We start from the raw sequence: 10,184 nt of genomic DNA on the forward strand, positions 1-10,184 counted from the left end.
ACATCGCTGTCCCTTTGTAAATTTCTTCTGGGTACACTGGTTTCAAACCTGGAGGCAATATGAGCTAATGTTTAATGTGAACTGTAGACCTAGGTTAGCCTAGCAGCTAGAGGTATAGCCATTACGTTCCAACTCTGCTTTAAGAGCGAGATGGGGTTTAAGTAGCAAGTACTCAACAGGGTCCTAGAGCTGGCAGTAAGTCAGAGAGCAAAGCCCAACTGCCCTCTGAATTCCAGAATGACTCAAAGCATGGAGTGGAGGGGCATGTCCTACACAGAGAAGTGGTGTTTCCAGAAACATATGCAGGAGGCTTCTGTAGCCTGGACACAAATTCAGAGTGAGGGAAGGATCTGGAAGCACGGAGTTCAGTCCCCATCTTATGTGTGAGTCTCGTATGACATCCCCACGAAATCTAGGCCACCTTATATTCTTTCAGCAGACAGAGGTTAGTTAACAAGCAGCACACAGAACACCGTGGATGAGAGCGTGGGCTTCAGGGCTGGAGTCCTGTGTGACCTCTAATCCACTGTCCACCGTGGGGCAGGCTCCCTAACCTCCCTCATCTGTAAAGCAGGTTAAGTAAGCATCATTGTGAGAAAGAGATGTGGCCATTGCGTTAGGATGAGTATTGAGCACAGAGCTGGTGCACGATAAGACTTCGATAAAATATTCCTTAAGCACCTTCTATGTACGTAATACGTGCTCTTCTTTTTTTTTTTTAATTTTAATGTTTATTTATTATTTTGAGAGAGACAGAGACAGAGGGTGAATGGGGGAGGGGCAGAGAGAGAGAGAGAGAGACAGAGATACAGAATCCGAAGCAGGCTTTAGGCTCTGAATCGTCAGCACACAGCCCAACGTGGGGCTCAAACCCACAAACCGTGAGATCATGACCTGAGCCAAAGTCGGACGCTTAACTGACTGAGCCACCCAGGCGACCCAATATATGATCTTCTTATGTAAAAAGATAAAATGCAAGGCCTTAATAGTGCTGAGTCAGTCGAAAGATATCCCTTTTGTACTAAATGTTACCTGATTTTGTACTAAATGTACTAAAAGAAATAGCACTTGAACCGAGAGTTAAAATAGTGGTTTCAATCTGCTCCCTTTAGAGAGAACTGGCAGACCTTGGCCAAGATCTAATACTTAGAAAACTGAATCTATGGGGACTTTGTATCCCTAATTTGCCATCATAAACTCAAATTAAAACCTCCCTGGCGCACAGGCTGTCCCGCTCTCCCTTACGCATGAGTTGTCCTAATGTCCCCCCACCCCCACTGATTACCTAAGTCCAATTCAAGGTGTCAAAGGCCCACAGTTGATTTCACCTCTATGCAGCAACCTTGAACTCTGAAGCTTTGCTGACAAGCCTGTGAAGAAACTTGGCTTTGAAAACAAATAACGTTTTGGTCAGATTTACCCCTGATACTAAAATATAAAATACCAAATGAATATAAAATACCAAGCAAACGGCTGTGTTTCCAATGAGCAGTTTGTGTAAGCCACACTGACCAGTTTCATGAAGGGGCTTGGAGGGCACCCGACGCCCAGGTAACTAGTGGAGAGCACCTGGTCTGATGGTGCCTTTGGCCAGCTCCTACACTGTCATGCCTGATGGCTATGCCACAGTGCGGAGCCTGATGCAGGGCTCGATCCCACGAACTGTGCGATCATGACCTGAGCCAAAATCAAGACTCGGACACTTAACCGACTGAACCACCCAAGTGCAAACATTTCTGAACCTTGGTGAGAAACTCCCTTAAACATCAATGACATAACAACCACATGGGATATTTTCAAAGGATTTACTACTTTTGCCCTCATTAATTTAAACACAAAGTCTTCCCACATACATCATCCGGAACGTGAATAACTTATTTACGAAAGAGAGATAAATAGATTCAGACTGTATGTATTTTTTTTAATTTTAGGTAATTTCAACACCATATGACTTTGGTTCAGTAAAAAAAATCCACATATGCACTCCGTATACAACAGCTCTTCTGAAAAGGAAGAAAGAAATGTAGAAAGGTTTCATGGAAAAAGCAGAACTTGAGCTGGACCCCAAGGCAGCAGGGAGGCAGTAAGGACCTGGGGGCTTTGCCAGCCAAGAAGCCACAGTGTGGGTTAGAGCTGGTGCAGCGGGGCATTGCCCCAACTTTACCTGGGGGGGGTGTGGGGTAACTGGGCAGGGAAGGGGAGGGCCGGGAAAGCCAGGAGCTGGGGTTCAGGGCAGGAAGTAGCCATGCGGAGAGGCAAGAGAATGGGAGTTTCTATCTGACAGGAATGAAAGCTAGATTATAGAGCAAAAGGATTCCAAGATCAGAGAGAAGAGGTAAAACTCCTGCCTGGATCCAGGAGTAAACTAAAGAGGAACAAATGCTCAGATATTCATATAACGTGAATCTTGCTATGCATTGTCATTGTTCAAAACCCTGTTGCTTTTCAAAAAAAAAAAAAAATTAAAAAAAAAAAAATTAAAAAAAAAAAAAAAAGGGGCGCCTGGGTGGCGCAGCCGGTTAAGCGTCCGACTTCAGCCAGGTCACGATCTCGCGGTCCGTGAGTTCGAGCCCCGCGTCGGGCTCTGGGCTGATGGCTCAGAGCCTGGAGCCTGTTTCTGATTCTGGGTCTCCCTCTCTCTCTGCCCCTCCCCCGTTCGTGCTCTGTCTCTCTCTGTCCCAAAAATAAATAAACGTTGAAAAAAAAAATTTTTTTTTTAAATAAAAAAAAACAAACAAACAAAAACCCTGTTGCTTTTCTAACTGGAATCATCCCTTCCCCCAAACACATACACCCCAGCTTCTGAGACTTGTGATCCGGACAGCTTATTTCAATTTCCGATCGTTTATCATCTGTATGCAATTTCCCACAAAGCTTGCCAACGATTCTTTCTCAGTGGTGTTTTTGGAATTCTCCCCTTCCATGTTCATGTCCACAAACAGTCACCTCTACGCCCATTGTTGACATCTCACATTTGAGTTAGGCACCAGCTGGGCCCACCCTCCCGTACCAACATACCCTTCAGTGGTGGTACCATGCTACACATAGTAGGTGCCTTAAAGCAGCCTGCCAATTGGTACCTAGAAAAAATGAGCAGCCTCGTACACTACCTCACCTCAGTTAAGCTGTGCAAACAAAATATTTACACAAGAAGAGCTAGACAATCTCCCAGAAATACTCCCATGCTAGGATACCACTCAGCTGTCAAAACATTAACCACGATGTCACCTGCAAAAATATGGATGAATTGAAATAATATTCAGTGAAACAGGGGCCAAAAGAGAATATACAATATCCCTTTTAATAAAAATAAAACAAGGTTTGTAACATTTACTTTTTAGGAATAGGTAAAGGTTCAATAAAGGATTCAAAAAGGAAAAGCAGGAAGTGATATCACTGAAAATGGTGGAGAAGAGAACCCAAAGCTTCCATCCTGCCACAAACATCAACTAATAATGTGGGGGAAAAAAACTGTTTGAATCAACTTTTGCAAAATTCTGGAATCCAGTCAAGAATTTATAGGAAGCTTACTAAAGAAAGAGGCTGTCACACTTACTGTGATACTTTGTATTGTCACACTGTAGTTAAGAGAATGCTGTTATATTTTAAATTTCCCACCTTGTCCCTCACTCCCCAGATTGATGGTATCCATGAAGATGGTAACCCATACCCCCAATGCAGGTTGCTAGTACAAAGGGAGCAAAACAAACCTTATTCTCAAATAACTGAGGTTGTGTTTTCTGTTTGTTTGCCTTTTTACCTGTCTAGCAGCTCCCTAAAGGACTGGTATAAGGGCTGGCTTTTGTTTTGTTCCAACCCAGAACATTCCCAAGCGAGGGGCAGCTTCCCAGCTGTCATCTGCAGAAAGCATTTCAAGGCAAAAGTGTTGGCCACAACCGACTGAGGCAATGGATAATACATGGACAAGTAATAAAAAGACCAAAAAGCCTGGAAAGAAAGAGGCTGGAAAAGAGATACATGGGGAAAGTACAGGATTTTCTTTTAAGCTACCATGGATACCAGGGAATTAAGAAAGAAGATTAAATTATTAAAACCAGAAATAGAGGTGATGGCATTACTACAGACCTTACAGAAATAAAAAGGATTATACTATGAACAGCTGCATGCCAATATCCATCTAGATAACCTAGATGGAATGAATTTCTAGAAGAACACGAACTACAACTGACTCAAGTGGCAATAGAAAATCTAAATGTAACTATAACAGGTCAAGAGATTGAATCGGCAATTAAAATACGTTCTAACAAAAAGCTCAGGACCAGATGGCTTCACCAGTTCATTCTCCCAAACACTTAATTAAAGAAGAATTAACACCAGTCTTATCAAACTCTTCCAAAAAATAAGAGGAGGCAACATTTCCTAATTCATTCTACATGGCCAACATTATAATGATACCAAAGTCAGACAAAGATGTCAGAAGAAAACTATAGACCCATATCCCTTATGAATATAGATGAAATAATCCTCCATGAAATGCTGGCAAACAAATTTCAGGAATATATTAAAAGGATTGTGCACCATGACCAAAGAGGATTTATCCCAAGAATGCAAGGCTGGTTAAAAATAAGAAAATCAGGGGCGCCTGGGTGGCGCAGTCGGCTAAGCGTCCGACTTCAGCCAGGTCACGATCTCGCGGTCCGTGAGTTCGAGCCCCGCGTCAGGCTCTGGGCTGATGGCTCGGAGCCTGGAGCCTGTTTCCGATTCTGTGTCTCCCTCTCTCTCTGCCCCTCCCCCGTTCATGCTCTGTCTCTCTCTGTCCCAAAAATAAATTAAAAAAAAAAAAAAGTTGGAAAAAAATAAGAAAATCAATGTAATATGCCATAGTGATAAAATGAAGGGGGAAAAACACACCTCTCATTTGATGCAGAAAAAGCATTTGAAAAATCTGATTCTCTTATATGGTAAAAATATTCAACAAATTTGGGCTAGAAGGAAACTTGCTCAACATGACAAAGGACACTTATGAAAAATGTACAGTTAACATCATACTCGATGGTAAATAATGGAAACTTTCCCCCTAAGATCAGGAACAAAACAAGTAGGCCTACTTTCATGACTCTTATTCAATACTGTACTGGAAGTTCTAGCCAGAGCAAATCAGCAAGAAAAGAAAAAAAAAAAGCACTGAAATTCGAAAGGAAGAAGTAAAACTATTTATTTGCAGATAACATCATCTTGTATAAAGAAAATCCTAAGGCATCCACACAAAATAAACTATTAGAGCTTATAAACTAATCCAGCAAAGTTTCAGGGTACATAATTAACACACACAAAAATAAGTTGATGTCCATACACTATCAATGAACAATTTGAGAAGGAAATTAAGAAAATTCCATTTATAATAGTATCAGAAAGAATAAAATACTTAGGAAAAAATTAACTAAGGAGGTTCAAGACTTGTACACTGGACCCCACAAAACACTGCTGAAATGAATAAAACCAAAGTAAATGAAAAGACATTCCATATTCATGGATTAGAAGACAATATTGTTAAAATTACATATCACTGAAAGTGATCTACAGATTCAGTGCAATCTCTATGAAGATCTCAGTGGCCTCTTTTCCAAATATGTAGAAGTTTATCCTAAAATTAATATGGAATTATAAAGGATCTCAAATAGCCAGAACAATCTTGAAAAGGAAAAATAAAGTTGGAGGACTCATATTTTCCAACTTCAAAACTTACTACAAGGCTCTGTAGGATACCTGCATAAGGAAAATGTTATCCAAATGGGAAAGCAATCAAACATCCCGGAACCTCTGGGCTTTCTGAGGCTGGTTTCTAAAATAAATATGAAAGTAAAATGTTTTGTGTTAACTGGTGCTGAGAGCTTCTAACTCCAACATTCGATTGTATTGGGCTTCTTTTAAAAAATAACATTTATTGGGTCTAATGCTGGTGTAATTTATGGTAACTGTGGAAAAGTTTGGAAAATGGAAGAAAAAAATACTATGGTCCTTCCATTCATAGGTTGGTAAGCATAATTAACATGGTGTATTTTCCTCTTGAAGGAAACAGATTCATATGTTTATATAGGGATAGGCCCCGTGTGTATTATTTAGATAAAAATTTTAAAGTTAATGAAACATTTAGAGTTCCAGTTCCAGGTGGGATAGAATAAGCACAACATATTCCACCTCGACTCTGCCACTGAATACAGCCATAAAACCTGGACGGAATGCATGGAGTAACTATTTGCAGACTCTGAAAAGTAAACAGTCGTAAGCAAATAGGGGGGGTGACCAAAAATGCAAAGGGACACTGAAAAGGCAGTGAGGGTCCCACTGTTGTCCTCCCATATCCTGGATCCAAGGGCATGCCACCCCAGAAGTGCGCATCTGACCACACAAAGAAAGTTGCAGGAGAGGCTCCCTTTCTCTGACCGCAGGGAGTGGAGGGAAATCCTCTGTATTTCTTTTTCTTTCTTCTATTCTCTTGAGCCCCAGCTCCCAGACAATTCCTTGGTGACAAAATTGGCAGTGGGGGTCTGCAAGCAACTAAAATTCTGAGGGAGGGGGAATTCTCTCATCAGAGGAGCTGTGATTCTCAAGAAAGTGGTGACAATCCCTACCGCTCTTCTCCATGCGTCTCCTGCCACTTGGCCACGGATGCAGGCATGGTCGTGGAAGGTGCGCAGCAGAGGAGAGTAACTGAAACCCAGCCTCTGGACAAAGGACCAAAAAGGGGAGGCCCAGAGTGGGAAAAAGGTGGGAAGCCCACAGAGAGATAGAGCTCAGGAAAAGGATCCCATGACTATAGTTATACCATACTAACGTAAGATGTTAATAATAAGGGAAACTGGGTCCAGGGTATACAGAAACTCTGTGCTATCATTGTAATAATTCTGCAAATTTAAAACTGTTCTACATTTTTTCTTTTATTTGAAAAAAAATTTTTAATGTTTATTTTGAGAGAGAGAGAGAGAGAGAGTGAGCAGGGGAGGGGCAGAGAGAGAGGGAGACACAGAATCCGAAGCAGGCTCCAGGCTCTGAGCTGTCAACACAGATCCCAACACGAGGCTCGAACCCATGACCCATGAGATCATGACCTTAGTTGAAGTCGGACACTCAACCGGCTGAGCCACCCAGGCACCCCTAAATTTTTTCTTTTAAAAAACGAAATATTTGCCTTGGCTCATTCATTCCTGTATTCATTCATGTAACTCACTGAACTATGGACTGAGCACCTACCATGTCCCAGGCACTGCTCTAGTCTCTGGAAATACAAACAGCAAACAAAACCCACCAGGCTTCTTGCCATCAAGGAGCTTACAGTGCAGTGGAAAATGAAACAAACAACATTAAGGGGTTGAAGGAAGAAGTCTCTACTTTCAAAGTTAAAAATTTATCTTCTCGAATCATTATAGAAGAACAATCTTTGAGAAGTTAAAAACCTGAGCTGAAGACTATACAGTCTGGCAATTCGACAACCAAGGAGCAGGGTATCCAAGGAGGGGCAAAAGGCTTGGCTCTGGAGCCCAAAAAGGCCAATCCCTAGCAGGAGACCTGGCTTCCTGGCGGGAGCAAGAATATCTACCCTGAGTCTAGGCTTATGCCACAGAGCCAGGTTACCTGTCGGCTCCCCGGAAGGCAGAGCAGTGCCGGGAGAGAGATGTGACTAGAAAGCACTGTGCCCTGCTGGGTGCTATCTCAGCGGTACCTGCACAGATAGGACAGGCTGTGCCCCACTCACACAGGGCTCCACACATCCACCCACCCTCCCATCCTCACATTCCACTCGTTCATTCTCTGGACACGAATTAAACACCTACTGTAGGCCGAGAACAGGGAAGGCCCTCTGCAGTGTTGACAAAAACAAATATGCCAGGCGATATGGGGAGAAGATGTTCCAGGCAACCGGAAGAACATTTACCGAGGCCCACGAGCTAGCAAGGGCATGAAGCCTTCATGACACTTTAATTTTTTTATAATGTTTATGTATTTTTGAAAGAGAGACAGAGCGCAAGCAGGGGAAGGGTAGAGAGAGAAGGAGACACAGAATCTGACGCAGGCTCTGGGCTCTGAGCAGATAGCACAGAGCCCGACGCAGGGCTTGAACCCATGAACAGTGAGATCGTGACCTGAGCTGAAGTCAGACACTTAATCGACTGAGCCACCCAGGGGCCCGCTTCATGACACTTTAAGTTGTTAGTAAGGCTGGGGCATGGAGCCTGGGTGGAAGGACGGCAAGAGGGAAGACTGGAGGTGGTGGCCGAGGCCAGATCATGAAGGGCTCGGAGGGTCCTGCAAGGAGTTTAGACATTTTGCTAATGGCAAAGGGAAGCCAAGGAAGAGTTTCAAAAGCAAATGATGTGCACAGATGGGGCATGTGATCAGATGTAGACTTTTACCGAAACCATTTTGCAAGGTACTGCTGTCGTGTGGAGACCGGACTAGATTAGATCCACCCTGGAGTCCCGGAGTACATGACACAGTCAGAAGGTGGAGGCGGGAACTGAGACCTCACTGGATGTAGGAAGAGAGCAGTGGGAGGACTCCCAGGTGACGTCTACGTTTCTGGCCCCTGGTGAATACTCGAGATGCCAGGGTAGAGTAATGACGACAAGGAACACAAACACTGTGTGTTCCCAGGGTGTGTTAGACGCTGAGTCTAACTGAGTGGGTGCCAGCGCCCTCGGGAGAACTCTGGTCCCCCACCCAGCAAATACTAGTGCTGCCTTTTACGTGCACCCCCAGGCCTTCTTCCAAGTAAACATCTTGCTCAACAGGTCAGGATGGATTCAATGAGCATCTAAGAAGTTTAAAGTAAACATTCCTATAGATATAGAAACATGAAAGGGATCCCATACCCTGATAAATACGGCGATTTCTGTAAGGGTTTCTATACATACGGGATTCTATGTTATATATGCAATATTCTGACGGTTGTCGTCACTAAGTAAACAGGACTTATTTTACATAAGCAAACACACTCACCAAGGTAAATATCCAACTGAAGTAAAAATGGAGCCAACACGGGTGTGTTTCAAATTAGCCAGTAATTTCAGAGGACAAAGCAGGAAGTTGGGTGGGATGGGAGGGCAGCGTGTGATTGGCCAGTTGGTCTCCCAACGCAGGATAACCCCGGTGGCAGGGAAGGCAGGGGTGGATTACACAAACCCAGTTGTCCTTAGGTGGGAAATCACCACCTGTGAGTACTACGGAATCCTCTACTTGGCTGGTAAGAGCTTTGCTGTACAATGACTTTTAGTATTTTTAAAGTAGAAAGATACTGAATCAAATACATGAGGCAACTCGTAGCCAACAACATGAATGTCAAATATAGCGTATAGGGCTTCAAGGAATCCATCACCCCTCAACTCTAAACTTAGACCATGGTTAGGATGCACTTTGACATTTGTCAGCCCCCCTAAAGACTACATGTACGCACACACTTTCCACTGTGAAATGAAATCATAATGGCCTTAGCCAGTCCGTGTGAATCCGTTTTATTTTAAAAACTGAAGGTGGTCTCAATCGACTTTGTTAAATTCACATCGATTCCACATCGTCATCAATTCAACAGCACAGGCAGGAAATCTGGGATTTGGGATTGACAGAGAGCCATGTGACGTCAGTCCATACTTTACTTAGTGGGGTTAAATCACGGACCTGAGGTTTCACAATACAGACAAAAGGTATGGTAGAGACAGAAGTCAGGTTGTCTTTTCCCCAGAATACAATTTCTTCACTAAACAAATCTCTATCCCAAACAAGTAAACTGGAGGCAGAACGTTTTAGAGGCAAAAATTGTAGAGAAAGAAAACTAGAGTCATAAAATAAGCTGGCTTTAGTTTTCTCTTGATATTTTGCCTTCCCTTATTGGCCCTAGAAAAGTATTTTCACACGAATGATGTTAGTGGGGTCTAAATATTTTAAGTAAAATAAGAAACTAAAATAATTATTTAGGTCATTTGGGCCAAACAGACCCTCCCATTCAAAAATAAAATGTAACCAGAAGTGTTTCACGTTTGGAAGTGTCTATAACATTGTCTCATTAGGGGGTTGTAGCTTACATGGGGGCACCTGGGTGGCTCAGTCGGGTGAACGTCTGACTTTGGCTGAGGTCATGATCTCCTGATTCATTAGTTTGAGACCCGCATCAGGCTCACTGCCGTCAGTCAGCACAGAGCCCACGTTGGATCCTCTGTCTTCCTCTCTCT

The sequence above is a fragment of the Herpailurus yagouaroundi genome, unplaced genomic scaffold (assembly GCF_014898765.1).
Source record: "Herpailurus yagouaroundi ecotype Mexico unplaced genomic scaffold, PumYag 163, whole genome shotgun sequence".
NCBI lineage: Eukaryota > Metazoa > Chordata > Mammalia > Carnivora > Felidae > Herpailurus > Herpailurus yagouaroundi.